General features: G+C 48.3%; 1 protein-coding gene across 1 annotated transcript in view; it reads right to left on the bottom strand.

Annotated features, from left to right (window-relative positions):
• Positions 1-987: 987 nt before the first annotated feature.
• Positions 988-15972, bottom strand: part of LOC136004218 (ceramide transfer protein-like) — a 121507-nt gene continuing 106522 nt past the window's right edge. The window contains exon 18 of the mRNA XM_065660515.1: positions 988-1134. The gene's annotated coding sequence lies outside the window, so the exon portion shown is untranslated. The remainder of the gene's footprint in view (positions 1135-15972) is intronic.

Genomic DNA, 15972 nt, shown 5'->3' with positions numbered 1-15972 from the left:
CTTGTCGTGGTTAAACTTCATAAGGTTGGCATCAGCCCACCTCACAAGTGTGTCAAGGTCCCTCTGGATGGCATCCCTTCCCTCCAGCATATCAACCGGACCACACAGCTTGGTGTTGTCGGCAAACTTGCTGAGGGCGCACTCAATCCCACTGTCCATGTCAGCGACAAAGATGTTAAACAAGACTGGTCCCAACACCGATCCTTGAGGGACACCACTCGTTACCGGTCTCCAGCCGGACATCCATCCTTCTAATCAGTTAGCTTAGCTGCAGCACATCCTGGACATCTGCTAGTTTCAGATACTCTTTATCTACACATCCTGTTTTTCTGTCCTGTTTTTCTTACAATTATTTTTGTACTAAGGTCATGAGGACCTAAAAATACGCTGACTGCTCTGATTTATCTTATACAAGGATTCTCATGTTCTTTGGATGAATTCTAACTAGTTTTTGTGAAATAATTACCTCAGTTATTTTCCATTGCTATTGTTACAAAGCCCTCACACTTAACACTACTTAGAACTGAATTTACATACTTACAAAGGTTTAAATTTCATTTTGTGTTTCCTTGTCTCACTGTGGTGTCTTGCTTTGCTATCAGATCCAGAGATATGCTTTTCCAGAGATGCTCTGTAGGCATAGGCCATGACCCAGCATGTTGCCATGATTTGTCCCTCTGTGGTATTGCCAGTACAACAGCACACCTCGTTTAAGTGACTAGTTTTTCTGGGTTTCTCACTTGTTTGGGGGTAAAATTCCAAAGCACTAGAGGGGCCAATGGACTAGATACTTGCCCATACTATCCCACACACCCTGCCACTCATGACTGTCCAGCCTTGGGGAAAATCTCTTGGTGGTCCTCCTATAGTGTCATCTAACCCTAGAGAAGACATGAGCCCTACCCTGATGAACTTTTGAGATCAGACGAAATAGGGTGTTCTCAGGGTGGGATGGCTGTGGGTAAAACACATGCTGTATGTGTGGCAACGTGCTGATTCCCAGCAAAAGCAGCAGGCAGTTTTTAAGGGTATTCAAAGGATATCCAAAACCTTCAGAATTCTCAAATGATGCTGTAAATAGACTGATGGAGGAGCGGGGGTTGTAAGGGAATGTCTCCTTCATTGGTTGACCCTCTGAGGATAAAAAAAAATAGGTGTGTAAATGCTAAAAAACTACATTATATGCCTCCCAAAGTATAGAGGTGATGGCCACTCTGAGAACGCAAGCCAGACCAGTTTCATGATCAATGATTCTATTGTATTACAAGTCATTACCATGAAGTACAACAAAACATAACCTTAGACCAAACCCCCCAGCTGCTAAACACTAAAACAGCAAATACTGGCTACAAGTAAGGTACGACATGCTGAAACTCTGAGACCAAGCGCAACAACTCAGAGCAAATAAATCAACATTGTGATGAGTGACCATTAATCCAAAACAATCACTTCTCATTACAAAAACAATTAGACAGACTCCGGTCAGATCTGTCATTATCTCAAACTTCCGTGCCCCACATTGGGTGCCACAAAGAACTATTGTAGTTTAAGCCCGGCCGGTAACTGAGAACCACGCAGCTGCTCTCTCACTCCCCCCCCGCCCTTCTTCCTCTCCCCGCTCCTGAAGTGATTGGGAGCAGAACTGAAAGAATGTAAATCCCACAGATTGTGACAACAGTCAAGTAACTAAGGTATAATACAAAACTACTACTGCTACCACAAATAATAATAATGATAAGGGAAATAACAAGGGGAGATTATATAGAACTACGCTTTACTGTGCTTCAGTGCCAATCACTTCAGAAGCAGCTCAAACCCCTTCATAGGCTTCCAGTACGTCTTCTTCAGTGCGATTATAGCTGGATTCGGATATTCTGTATCCCCAACTACAAAAGCTGAGGGGTCTACCTTGAGTCTCCCCTGGAGCTTTCTGCCAGAGGCTCCAGGCAGGGCCATTCTCCCTGGCAGCACTGTAGAGCACATTTTTCACATCTGGCCCAGTCTGGACTGGTCCAAGGGCTACTGCAAGAACTAAATCTCATTTAATTAGTTCAAAGGCTTGTTGTTGCTCAGGGCCCCATTTGAAATCATTCCTCTTCTGAGTCATGTGATAGAGAAGGCTTACAATCAGACCGTAATTTGGGATGTGCATTCTCCAGAACCCCACAACACCTAAGAAAGCTCGTGTTTCTTTCTTATTAGTTGGTGGAGACATTGCTGTTATCTTCTTGATTACATCTGCGGGGATCTGTCTACATCCATCTTGCCATTTTATTCCCAAAACTTGAATCTCCTGTGCAGGCCACATGACCTTACTCTGTTTTATGGCAAAACCCACCATCAGAGGAATTTAGATTATTTTTCTCCCTTTGTCAAAAACATCTTCCGCTGTATTGCCGCACAGAATGACATCATCACTGTATTGCTGGTGTTCTGGAGCTTGCCCCTGTTCCAGTGCAGTCTGGATCTGTCCATGGCAGATGGTAGGGCTGTGTTTCCACCCCTGAGTCATAGAATCATAGAATCATAGAATAGTTAGGGTTGGGAAGGACCTCAAGATCATCTAGTTCCAACCCCCCTGCCATGGACAGGGACACCTCTCACTAAACCATCCAACACAAGGCTTCATCCAACCTGGCCTTGAACACTGCCAGGGATGGAGCATTCACAACCTCCCTGGGCAACCCATTCCAGTGCCTCACCACCCTAACAGGAAAGAATTTCCTCCTTATATCCAATCTAAACTTCCCCTGTTTAAGTTTTAACCCACGACCCCTTGTCCTGTCACTACAGTCCCTGACGAAGAGTCCCTCCCCAGCATCCCTATAGGCCCCCTTCAGGTACTGGAAGGCTGCTATGAGGTCTCCACACAGCCTTCTCTTCTCCAGGCTGAACAGCCCCAACTTCCTCAGCCTGTCTTCATACGGGAGGTGCTCCAGTCCCCTGATCATCCTCGTGGCCCTCCTCTGGACTTGTTCCAGCAGTTCCATGTCCCTTTTATGTTGAGGACACCAGAACTGCACACAATATTCCAGGGGAGGTCTCACAAGAGCAGAGTAGAGGGGCAGGATCACCTCCTTCAACCTGCTGGTCACACTCCTTTTGATGCAGCCCAGGATACGGTTGGCTTTCTGGGCTGCGAGCGCACACTGCCGGCTCATGTTCATTTTCTCATCGACCAGCACCCCCAAGTCCTCCTCTTCAGGGCCGATCTGAATCTCTTCTTTGCCCAGTCTGTAGCCGTGCCTGGGATTGCTCCGACCCAGGTGTAGGACCCTGCACTTGTCGTGGTTGAACTTCATAAGGTTGGCATCAGCCCACCTCACAAGCGTGTCAAGGTCCCTCTGGATGGCATCCCTTCCCTCCAGCATATCAACCGGACCACACAGCTTGGTGTCATCGGCAAACTTGCTGAGGGTGCACTCAATCCCACTGTCCATGTCAGTGACGAAGATGTTAAACAAGACCGGTCCCAACACCGATCCCTGAGGGACACCACTCGTTACCGGTCTCCAGCCTGACATCGAGCCATTGACCACAACTCTTTGTGTGCGGCCGTCCAGCCAGTTCTTTATCCACCGAGTGGTCCATCCATCAAATTGATATCTCTTCAATTTAGAGAGAAGGATGTCGTGTGGAACAGTGTCCAACGCTTTGCACAAGTCCAGGTAGATGACGTCAACTGCTTTACCCTTATCCATCAATTCTGTAGCCCCATCATAGAAGGCCACCAAATTGGTCAGGCAGGATTTCCCCTTAGTGAAGCCATGCTGGCTGTCAGCAAGCACCTTGTTGTTCTTCATGTGCCTTAGCATGTTGTCCAGGAGAATGTGCTCCAAGATTTTACCAGGCACAGAGGTGAGACTGACTGGTCTGTAATTCCCCGGGTCTTCCATTTTCCCCTTCTTGAAAATGGGGGTTATATTTCCCTTTTTCCAGTCGTCGGGAACTTCACCTGACTGCCATGATTTTTCAAATACGATGGCCAGTGGCTTAGCAACTTCATTTGCCAGATCCTTCAGGACCCGCGGATAGATTCCATCAGGTCCCACGGATTTGTGTGCGTTCAGATTTTGAAGATGGTCACGAACCAGATCCTCTCCTACAGTGGGCCCAAGGTCTTCATTCTCACAGCCCCTGCATCTACTTTCTAAGAACTGGGTGGTGCAGTCAGAGCCTTTAGCAGTGAAGACCGAGGCGAAGAAGTGATTCAGAACCTCAGCCTTCTCCAAATCCTGTGTAGCCAGTTCTCCCGAAACCTTCCTCAGGGGGCCTATTTTGTCCCTAGTCTGTTTTTTGTTTGCTACGTACCTGTAGAATCCCTTCCTATTATCCTTAACTTCCCTGGCTATGTTTAATTCTAACTGGGCCTTAGCCTTCCTAACCTGGTCCCTAGCTTCCCGGACAACATGCCTGTACTCTACCCAGGCCACCTGTCCTTGCTTCCATGTTATATAAGCCTCTTTTTTCCTTTGAATTTTCCTCAGCAGCTCCTTATCCATCCAAGGAGGTCTCCTGGCCCTTCTGCCGCACTTCCTTCTAGTTGGGATGCAGCACTCCTGAGCTTGCAGCAGGTGATCCTTGAATATCAACCAACAGTCTTGAGCCTCCCTGCCCTCCAGGGCTATATCCCATGGAACCTTACTAAGCAGGCTCCTGAAGAGGCCAAAGTCTGCTCTTTTGAAGTCCAGGGCAGTGAGCTTGCTACACGCTCTTCTCACTCTCCTGGGGATCTCAAATTCGACCATTTCATGATCGCTTTATCCAAGGCTTCCCTGTAGTACCACATTCTCAACAAGCCCTTTCCTGTTGGTGAGCACAAGGTCAAGCATGGCACCTCTCCTTGTCGGCTCCTCTATTACTTGCAGAAGGAAGTTGTCTTCCACACTATCGAGGAACCTCCTGGATTGCTTGTGCCATGCAGTGCCATCGTTCCAACAGATGTCAAGGTGGTTGAAATCCCCCATGAGAACAAGGGCCTGTGAGCTTGAGGCTTTTCCTATCTGTCTGTAGAGTGCTTCATCCACAGGTTCTACTTGATCAGGTGGCCTGTAACGGATTCCCACTGTAATGTCTCCCATGGCTGTTTTCCCTTTAACCCTGACCCACAAACTCTCTGTTGACTGCTCACCTGCCCCCAGACAGAGTTCCATACTCTCCAGCCTATCCCTAACATAAATGGCAACTCCCCCTCCCCGCCTGCCAGGCCTGTCCTTTCTAAAGAGCCTGTAACCTTCCATTCCAACACTCCAGTCATAGGAGCCATCCCACCATGTTTCTGTGATGCCTATTATATCATACCCCCGTAGATGTGCACACATCTCTAATTCCTCTTGTTTGTTCCCCATGCTACGGGCGTTTGTATAGAGGCATCTGAGATGAGCTCCAATTGAAGCCGGCTCGTTGGCTGGAGCAGCTGGAATATATCTACATTGTTCCGAGTATTTATTATAGGTGTTGGCAACTGACTAGGTGTGTTGGGATGGAGTGATGCCCCCCTCCCCCAACACATCTAGTTTAAAGCCTCCTTGACCAGTCTGGCAAGCCTCCTACCAAAACTGTTCTTCCCCTTCTTTACCAGAGCAGCTCCACCAGCCCCCAGTAGACCTGGCCTACTAACTTCAGTCTTATGTTCAAGACACCCAAACCCCTGACTATGACACCACCCTTTTAACCATCTATTGACCTGGCCAATCCTCCTACCTTTTTCTTGATCCTCCCCTGTGTCCTGGAGAATTGACGAAAAGACTATCTGAGCACCGGAGCCCCTAACCACCTCTCCCAGGGCTCTGTAGTCCTTCTTTATGGTCCCCAGTCTACTACTTTCTATATCCCTAGCACCCACATGGATCACCAGGAGCGGGTAATAGTCCGTGGAACTTACCAGAGCAGGTAGCCTCTCTGTAACATCCCTGATCCGTGCCCCTGGTAGGCAGCACACCTCCAAGTGTGCTGGACGCTCCTCCAAGTAGTGACAGGACAAGGGGTAACGGGTTAAAACTTAAACAGGGGAAGTTCAGATTGGATATAAGGAGGAAATTCTTTCCTGTTAGGGTGGTGAGACACTGGAATCGGTTGCCCAGGGAGGTTGTGAGTGCTCCATCCCTGGCGGTGTTCAAGGCCATGTTGGATAAAGACTTGTGTGGGATGGTTTAGTGTGAGGTGTCCCTGCCCATGGCAGGGGGGTTGGAACTAGATAATCATGAGGTCCTTTCCAACCCTAACTATTCTATGATTCTATGATAAAACTGAACTATGGCCTGTACTCCTCTGCCAAAGGAATTGAGAAAACTGCATTAGCAGTATAAGTTGTGGCATCCCACTTGGCTGCCTTTTACTCCAGTTCGTATTGAAGTTCTAGCATGTCTGATATGGCAGCTCTCAATGGTGGTGTGACTTTACTCAAGACACAATTTTCTGCTGTTAATCTCCACTCTCTGAGAGTAACTAATACAGAATTCAAAACCACTACTGCTACCATGAATTATAATAATGATAAGGTGTCCTGGGTTCAGCAGTAGCAGTCATTTTTCTCCTTCTTAGTAGCTAGTGCAGTGCTGTGTTTTGATTTTGTTGGCCTGGGAACGGTGCTGATAACGCTGATGTTTTTAGTTGCTGCTCAAATGTTTGGTCTGGCCAAGGACTTTCTGAGCCTCATGCTCTGCAGGGAGGAGGGGAAGCTGGGAGGAAGCAGAGACGGGACACCTGACCTAAGCTAGCCAAAGAGGTATTCCATACCACAGCCCGTCATGCCCAGGATGTAACGGGGAGTTTCTTGCTGAGGGTGCACTCAATTCCACTGTCCCTGTCACCAACAAAGGTGTTGAACAAGACCGGTCCCAACACCGATCCCTGAGGGACACCACTCATTACCGGTCTCCAGCTGGACATTAAGCCATTGACCACAACTCTTTGCATGCAGCCAGCCAGCCAGTTCTTTGCCCACAGAGTGGTCCATCTATCAAATTAATTTCTCTCCAATTTAGAGATAAGGATGTCATGTGGGACAGTGTCGAACGCTTTGCTCAAGTCCAGGTAGAAGACGTCAACTGCTCTACCCCTGTCCGTCAGTTCTGTAGCCCCATCATAGAAGACCACCAAATTGGTCAGGCAGGATTTCCCCTTAGTGAAGCCATGCTGGCTGTCACCAAACACCTCATTGTTTTTCATGTGCCTTAGCATGCCTTCCAGGAAAATCTGCTCCAAGATTTTTCCAGACACAGAGATGAGACTGACTGGTCTGTAGTTCCCTAGGTCATCCATTTTCCCCTTCTTGAAAATGAGGACTTTGTCCAGTCATCTGGAACTTCATCTGACTGCCATGATTTTCCAAATATGATGGACTGTGGATTAGCAAGTTCATTCACCAGCTCCTTCAGGACCCACAGATGGATTTCATCAGGTCACACGGACTTGTGCAAGTTCAGGTTCTTAAGATGGTCTCAAATCAGATCCTCTCCTACAGTGCGCCTAAGGTCTTCATTCTCACAGTCCCTGCGTCTGCACTCCAATACTTGGGTAGTGTAATCAGAGCATTTGCCAGAGCAAAGATGTCATTCAGAACCTCAGCCTTCTCCAAATCCAGGGTAGCCAGTTCTCCTGATAGCTTCCGGAGGGACCTATGTTGTCCCTAGTCTGTCTTTTATTCGCGATGTACCTGTAGAATCCCTTCCTGTTATCTTTCACATCCCTAGCAAAGTTTAATTCTAACTGGGCCTTAGCCTTCCTAACCTGGTCCCTAGCTTCCCGGACAACATCCCTGTACACTACCCAGGCCGCCTGTCCTTGCTTCCACTTTTTATAAGCCTCTTTTTTCATTTGAATTTTCCTCAGCAGCTCCTTATCCATCCAAGGAGGTCTCCTGGTGCTCCTGCCGCACTTCCTTCTAGTTGGGATGCAGCACTCCTGAGCTTGTAGGAGGTGATCCTTGAATATCAACCAACAGTCTTGGCCCCCCCTGCCCTCCAGGGCTATATCCCATGGAACCTTACTAAGCAGGCTCCTGAAGAGGCCAAAGTCTGCTCTTTTGAAGTCCAGGGCAGTGAGCTTGCTGCATGCTCTTCTCTCTGTCCTTAGGAACTCGAATTCTACCATCTCGTGATCGCTGCATCCAAGGCTGCCCTGGAGTGCCATATAATATATGTCTTATATTCCCCATCATGTCAATTCCAATACTGGACATGATGCAATAATTTTATTATATGCCATTCTTCTCCAGTGGAGGGAGGAGTTTTCTCAGTGGTGCATTTACAATGATGAAAAATTATATCTATTATCAGTATTACTACTGTTAATATACTTTTAGATTACATGATGTCCTGCATTCAGCTATAGCAGTCGTTTTTCTCCTTAGTAGCTGTTGCAGCGTTGTGTTTTCAGCTTTAGTCTATCAACACTGATAACACACCAATTTTTTAATTGTTGCTAAGTAAAGTTTACTCCAATCAAGGACTTTCTCAGTCTCATGCTCTGCAAGGGAGGAGGGGAAGTCAGGAGGAAGCAGAGGCAGGACACCTAACCCAAACTAACCAAAGGGGTATTCCATACCACAGCATGTCATGTCCAGTATATAAACTGGGGGGAGTTACCTGGAAGGGCTAGATCACTACTTGGGTCAGGCTGGGTATTGGTCAGCAAGTGCTGAGCCATTGTATTCTCTCTCCTTGTTATTTCCCTTATCATTATTATTGGTGGTAGCAGTAGTGGTTTTATATTATACCTTAGTTACTGGACTGTTCTTATCTCAACCTGTGTGAGTTACTTTCTTTTGATTCTCCTCCCAATCCCTCTGGGAGCAGGGGGAGGAAGAAGGGGTGGAGTGAGGAAGCACCTGTGTGGTTGAGTTTACCGGCTGGGCTTAAACCAGGACAGTTCTTTGTGGTGCCCAATGTGGGACTCGAAGGTTTGAGATAACGACAGATCTGACCAGAGCATGTCTAATTATATTCGTGATAAGGATTCATTGTTTCAGTCTAATAGTCACTCGTTACAATGCTGATTTACTGGCCCTCAGAATTGTTGCGCTTGATCTCAGAATTTCAACATGTCATACCTTACTTCGAAGACAATCTCACCCCTTCCATCATTTCACTTGTGGAAAAATTGTCCAAGGAGTTCGAACAATTGAGAGATGACTTATCCAATCTCTCCAGCTCCCCATGTGTATCAACTGATGTCTCACCTAGAAGGAGCCCTAATGCCCAAGAGAGAGGATATAGAAGGTACATGACTTGGATCACCCTATGATTTCACATGTGGGATCACAGAGAAGACATGAGAAAGTGGGTAGGAGAACAACAGTCAAGAACAATCCTCCCATGAAATTGATTGCTCCAGTCTCTGGTGAGCAGTTTCCCAGATGGAGTGGGAGAGCTGATTTTACTCCAGCTCCTGTCATAAGGAAGACTAATCTTTTCTACATGACATGACTGAACAACCTTATGATCACTATTAGAGGGGCTTTGCCTCCAGCCAGGTGGAGGAGAGGGACAAGTGGGTTTACTGGACTGCGTGGATCAGATGGCCTGGCACATCAGTCCTACAGAAGTATAAGGCTCTAGTGGATACCAGTGAACAGTGTATTCAGATGCCATCAAGCTGTCAAGGGATAGAACCCATTTATATTTCTGGAGTAACAGGAGGATTCCAAGAGCTGACTGTACTGGAGGCTGAAATCAGCCTGACTGGGAAGGAGTGGCAAAAGCACCCTATTGTGACTAGTCCAGATGCATCACGCATCTTTGGCATAGACTATCTCAGGAGACGGTACTTCAAAGACCCAAAAGGGTACCAATGGTCTTTTGGTATAGCTGCCTTGGAGACAGAGGAAATGAATCTGTCCACCTTGCCTGGTCTCTCAAAGGATCCTTCTGTTGTGGGGTTGCTGAAGGTTGAAGAAAAACAAGTGCTAGTCGTGACCACAACAGTGCAACGGCGTCAATATCACACCAACCGAGACTCCCTGATTCCCATCCGTGAGCTGGTGCGCAGACTGGAGAGACAAGGAGTGATCAGGAGGACCCGATCACCCTTTAATAGCCCCATGTAGCCAATGCGAAAGTCTAAACAAGACTGGTGAGCTGTGGAAAAGCTGTCACAGGAGTTCAAACAATTGAGAGACGATCTCAATCTTTGAACAAATTAAATGAGAGATAGTTCATGCAGTAGCCCTTGGACCAGTCTGGACAGGGCCAGAAGTGAAAAATGCGCTCTACACTGCAGCCAGGGAGAATGGCCCTGCCTGGAGCCTCTGGAAGGGAGCTCCAGGGGAGACTCAAGGTTGACCCATCAGCTTTTGGAGTTGGGGATACAGAGGATCCCAGGCCAGCTATAATAACACTGAAAAAGACATACTGGCAGCCAAAGAAGGGGTTGGAGATGCTTCAGAAGTGATTGGCACTGAAGCACAGCTCTTCCTGGCATCCCGGTTGCCCGTGCTGGGCTGGATGTTCAAAGGCCAGGTCTCCTCTACACATCATGCAACCGATGCCACATGGAGTAAGTGGGCTGCACTTACTACACAAGCTCGAATAGAAAATCCTGTTTGTCCTGGACTTATATAAGTCATCGTGTACTGGCCAGAGGGCAAGGATTTCGGAATGTCACCAGAGGAGGAGGTGATGCATGCTGAAGAGGCCCCACCATATAATGAACTGTCAGAAAGTGAAAAGCAATATGCCTTGTTTACTGATGGGTCCTGCCGTATTGTGGGAAAGCATTGGAGATGGAAGGCAGCTGTATGGAGTCCCATGTGACAAGTTGCAGAAACTGCTGAAGGAGAGGATGAAAGCCATCCAGCTGGCCTTGGACAATAATGAATGAGAAAAGTGGCCAGAACTTCATCTCTATACTGACTGGTGGCAAATGCCCGGTGGGGGTGGTTGCAGAAATGGAAGCAGAGCTTCTGGCAATGCAGAGGTAGATGCTGACAACACCAATGGTTTTAGTTGTTGCTAAGTAATGTTTACTCCAACCAAGGACTTTCTGAGTCTCATACTTTGCCAGGGAGGAGAGGAAGCCGGAAGGAAGCAGATAGGACAGCTGAGACAAACTAGCCAAAGGGTTATTCAATACCACAGCACGTCATGCCCAGTATATAAACTGGGGGGAGTTACCTGGAAGGCCCAGATTGATGCTCAGGTTGGTCTGGGTATCGGTCGGCGGATGGTGAGCGGTTGTATTCTATTCCCTTGGTATTCCGCTTATCATTATTATTATTTTTGGTAGCAGTAGTAGGTTTGTGTTATACCTTAATTACTGGACTGTTGTTATTTCAACCCATGGGAGTTACATTCTTTTGATTCTCCTCCCCATCCCTCTGGGAGCAGGGGGAGAATGAAGGGGGGGGGTGGAGTGAGCAAGCGGCTGCATGGTTCTGAGTTACCGGCTTGGCTTAAACCCCAACACGCATAAAAAGCAGAAATCCCTGCATAACAAATAAAGGTAGGATTGTTACTCATCCATTAGGCACCAGCTATTCCTGCTACTAAGAACGCTTGATCTACAGAAAATCATCTCAGTTCTTAGAAATTCTTCATATTTTAGAACAAATAATTTTATCCTCTGGTACTCCTTAGTCCTGGATCTCAGTTCTTCCCATGGAAATAAATACAATTGTGGAATATATAAATGTGGAGGATTGGCTTGTCGAAAAAGGTCAAAAGGTCACGTTCCCATCAACGAGCTGAAACAAGACATCTGTGTAGAACATGGTGCAAACCTCTCACACCAGATAATGAGGAAATGAAGGACACCGGCAAACAGCAACATACTATGACCAATCACAGCCAAGGACACTAAGCGATAAGTGCATGAAAAGGAGGATGGTGGGGGGGTGCACGGTGTAGCTGCAAAAATATAGAGCTTACACAATGCCTTATTTGTGCCAGAACCAATCAAGTGCCTAGTATTTGCATATTCACTGTTATATTAACCGAAGGTAGAAGCCCAATAAACGAGACTTGTTGATCATCATCTGATGTGCTCGTCTCCCATCGATTCCCACAAATGGTGACCCCGACGTGATCCCTCGAACGCCACGGTGGGACGATGTAAGCTGTGCTCAGGTCCTGATCGCAGCCACAGGACGGTCAAAGCGCCAAGATTTTAAACGCTGGACCCTGGGTGACCGTATAGACGAGCCCGGCAGATACGCGACGCCGAGACCTTGAAGGGGCTGCAACAAGCGCGCTAAAGGTATGGAAAGGCAAGCGGCGTATGATTTATTTACTGCCTTTTTACAAAAACGGCAGGTTAAAGGGATCGATTTGCAGAAAGAGCTGCAGGGACCGTTAGCTTATGGACAAACTAAGGGATGTTTTGTTAACCCTCTCACTGTCCATGAATTAGCAGAATGGCGAAAATTTGGAGATAAGATTTGGCAAGCTATATATAATACCCTGTTAAAACAAAAGGCTGGGAAGACAGCAGGGATCGGGAAAGCTCCGAAGAACGCAGCCACGGAAGGCAGTGACACTGTGAAACATTTGTTGGTCATTTGGCGGGCTAAGTGGAGTTGCTGAGGTGAGTAGCTTGAGAGAGGACGCCTGCAACACCAGAGCGGAGAGGGGAGAGATCAGCGTCCAGGAGCCTCAACTCAGAGCGACAAGAGCCACTGAGGAGGGAGCCTCAAGTCCTCAACAGGACTTGCCCAGGACTCGGAAGCTCAGCTCCCGCGAGGGGCTGACTCACAGGGGGCGGAGCCAGGAGGCTCGGTGTCAGATTCAAACCGGCCATCAACGGCCACTCTCGATCAGTTGCTGAGGTGAGTAGCTTGAGAGAGGACGCCTGCAACACCGGAGCGGAGAGGGGAGAGATCAGCGTCCAGGAGCCTCAACTCAGAGCGACAAGAGCCACTGAGGAGGGAGCCTCAAGTCCTCAACAGGACTTGCCCAGGACTTGGAAGCTCAGCTCCCGAGAGGGGCTGACTCACAGGGGGCGGAGCCAGGAGGAGTGGCAGCAGCTGGGAGTGGCTAAAAAACCTTCCCAGAGAGCGCGGCGACCAGGAGCGCGGCGAACAGAGCCGGCAAACAGAGAGCGTCGAGGCAGAGGGTCGAGGCAGTTTGCGCGGCAGTTCGCGCGGGCAGGCGAGCGGGCAGGGAAGCGTTCCAACCGCCTCATCGAGAGGACTCGCCTGGAGTACAGGAGGGGGAAGGAGTGCTGAGGGACGTAGACGGATTGATTGACCAGATAGATCATGGTTACAACACGATCGAAAGCTGTAGTGAGTACTAATGTGGGTATCCAGACTGAGCCTTCCTGCAGACATGCAGCTGTGCAGGTCTCTGGCTGCAGCGAATGCCTGAGCCTGGCACTTGTATTGGAGGGAGCCAGTGATACTGCTTGTGTTCGCTGTGAGCAAATAAATGACCTGCTCAGGCAGGTGGCTGAACTGAGGGAGGAGGTAGAAAGGTTGAGAGCCATTAGAGAGTGTGAAAGTGAAATAGATTGGTGGAACCACACCCTAAGGCAAGGGCAGAGGGAAGTGGTTCAACAAGATATGGATCCCCTTCCCTCCTACCATCAGACAGAAGGAGAGAGCTTAATGGACAAGGATGGATGGAGTGAGGTTCCTCCTCAGAGAGGTAAGCGAAAACCCTCACAATCCCTTCCTCCCTCCCAATTGCCCTTGAATAACAGGTACGAGGTCTTGGAAATTCAGGGCCAGGTGAATGGAGATGGTGAGGCAAATCTATCTAGTGAGTCACCCAGGGCTAGTCACTCACCCACATGCCTCAGAACTTCCCCAACCAAGAAGAAAAGAAGAGTAATTGTGGTGGGTGACTCCCTTCTGAGGGGAACAGAAGGGCCCATTTGTCGACCGGATCCACCCCACAGGGAGGTCTGCTGCCTGCCTGGGGCTCAGATTAGAGATGTTAAAAAGAAGCTCTCTGAACTGGTGCAGCCGTCTGACTACTACCCACTGCTGGTTTTTCAGGTTGGCAGTGACGAAATTATTACGAGGAACGTAAGGGCGATGAAGACAGACTACAGGGCCCTGGGACGGCTGGTTAAAGGGTCTGGAGCGCAAGTGGTGTTTGCCTCCGTACCTGTTGCAAGCGAGGGTGAAGGGATATATAAGAAGACTCTGCAGGTTAATGTATGGCTACGTGACTGGTGCCAAAGGCAGGGGTTTGGGTTTTTCAGTCACGGGCTGCTGTATGGGACACCTGGTTTGCTGGTGACAGGCGGGATACACCAGTCCCAGAGAAGAAAAAGGGTTTTGGGGCAGGAGTTAGCAGGGCTTATTGACAGGGCTTTAAACTAGTTATGAAGGGGGGAGGGGATTTAACTGGGCCTGTTGGGGACAAGCCCAAGAGGAACATGCTAGGGATTGAAGGATGGCGGGCTAAGGAGGATTATCAATCTCTTGTTTCACTTGTGGGAAAGGATAGCTTTTTAGACCCTGTCCCGCAGGGGAAAAAGGGTACTAGGACTGGCTCCCTGAAATGCCTGTACACCAATGCACGCAGCATGGGGAATAAACAGGAGGAGTTAGAAGTCTGTGTGCGGGCTAAAGGTTATGATCTAGTGGCAATTACAGAGACATGGTGGGACAGTTCACATGACTGGAATGTGGTCATGGATGGCTATGTCCTTTTTAGGAAAGATAGGTCGGCAAAGCGAGGTGGTGGAGTTGCTCTTTACGTGAGAGAGCAACTAGAATGTATTGAGTTCTGTCCGGGGTCGGATGAGGAGCAAGTGGAATGTCTGTGGGTACGAATCAAGGGGCTGACTGGCACGGGTGATACAGTTGTGAGGGTCTATTACAGACCTCCTTATCAGGACGAAGGAGTTGATGAGGCTTTCTACAGGCAACTGGAAGTAGCCTCACGACTACATGCCTTAGTCGTCGTGGGGGACTTTAACTACCCCGATATTTGCTGGAAGACTCACACAGCCAGTCATTCATAGTCTAGGAGGTTCCTCGAGTGCATTGAAGATAATTTCTTAATGCAAATGGTGGACGTACCAACTAGGAGAGCAGCGCTGCTAGATTTAGTACTCGCCAACAAGGAGGGTTTGGTCGAAGTAGTGACGGTCAGTGGCAGCCTTGGCTGCAGTGACCATGAGATGGTGGAGTTTAGGATCCTGTGTGGGAGGAATAGAATACCTAGCAAAGCCACAGTTCTGGATTTCCGAAGGGCCAACTTTGGCCTCTTCAGTCAACTGCTAAGGGAAGTCTCATGGGAAAGTGTACTAGGTGGTAAAGATGTATTGTGTGCTTTCCCTGTGATGTATGTGCTGGATCAAGGCCCACGGTGGGAAGGTCTCTCATATGCCCTTATCAGGGGTATTGGGAGGACTGTGGCGGACTGTGACGGACTGTGGACTTGGGGCCCCATATACAACTCATTTGATACAGTCTGTCTGTGATACTCATGTACTAGAAGTTAGCAAATATGTCTATGATTCTATTGATGCTTGGAAACCTTTATAGATATTGCTGGCCACTTCTTCTGACATAGACTGGCCACCTGTGTCAGAATGAGTGTGCATTTTGATCAGTATAAAAGCCCAAGCCTCATGGGATGTGAGGGAGGCACATCCTCTGCGGGGACGCTCCCTAGGGCTGAGCCTGCCACCTCACACTGCGATGATACTTGTTGGAGCTGGTTTCCAGATAGTCTTCACAGAGTCCTTGTGCCATGTTCTGTACGTGGGACTGTGTAGTGGGAGTAATGATTGTCTGGATTTTGTGTTTCAAATATTGTAGTTGTGTGAAATGTGCTTGTGGGATCCCATATGCATACGTATGTGTGTGTGTGTGTGTGATGAGAGCAGATGGTGTTCTATGTATTTTTTTTTTGTTATCGTGTTCATGTAAAAGTTTTTAACAGGTAGTGGTTTAACATTTCAGGCAAGAAAGGGTTAATGCAAAAGTGTGGCTGCTGACAGGTATTTATGGTTGCTGCTGAAGCAGGCAGGCAGCTGTAGCTGCTGCCGAGCAGGCTGCTGTTTGTAGCCGTGCAA

This window comes from Lathamus discolor, chromosome W (assembly GCF_037157495.1).
Source record: "Lathamus discolor isolate bLatDis1 chromosome W, bLatDis1.hap1, whole genome shotgun sequence".
NCBI classification, from domain to species: domain Eukaryota; kingdom Metazoa; phylum Chordata; class Aves; order Psittaciformes; family Psittacidae; genus Lathamus; species Lathamus discolor.
This window is presented reverse-complemented; position numbering and strand designations above follow the sequence as displayed.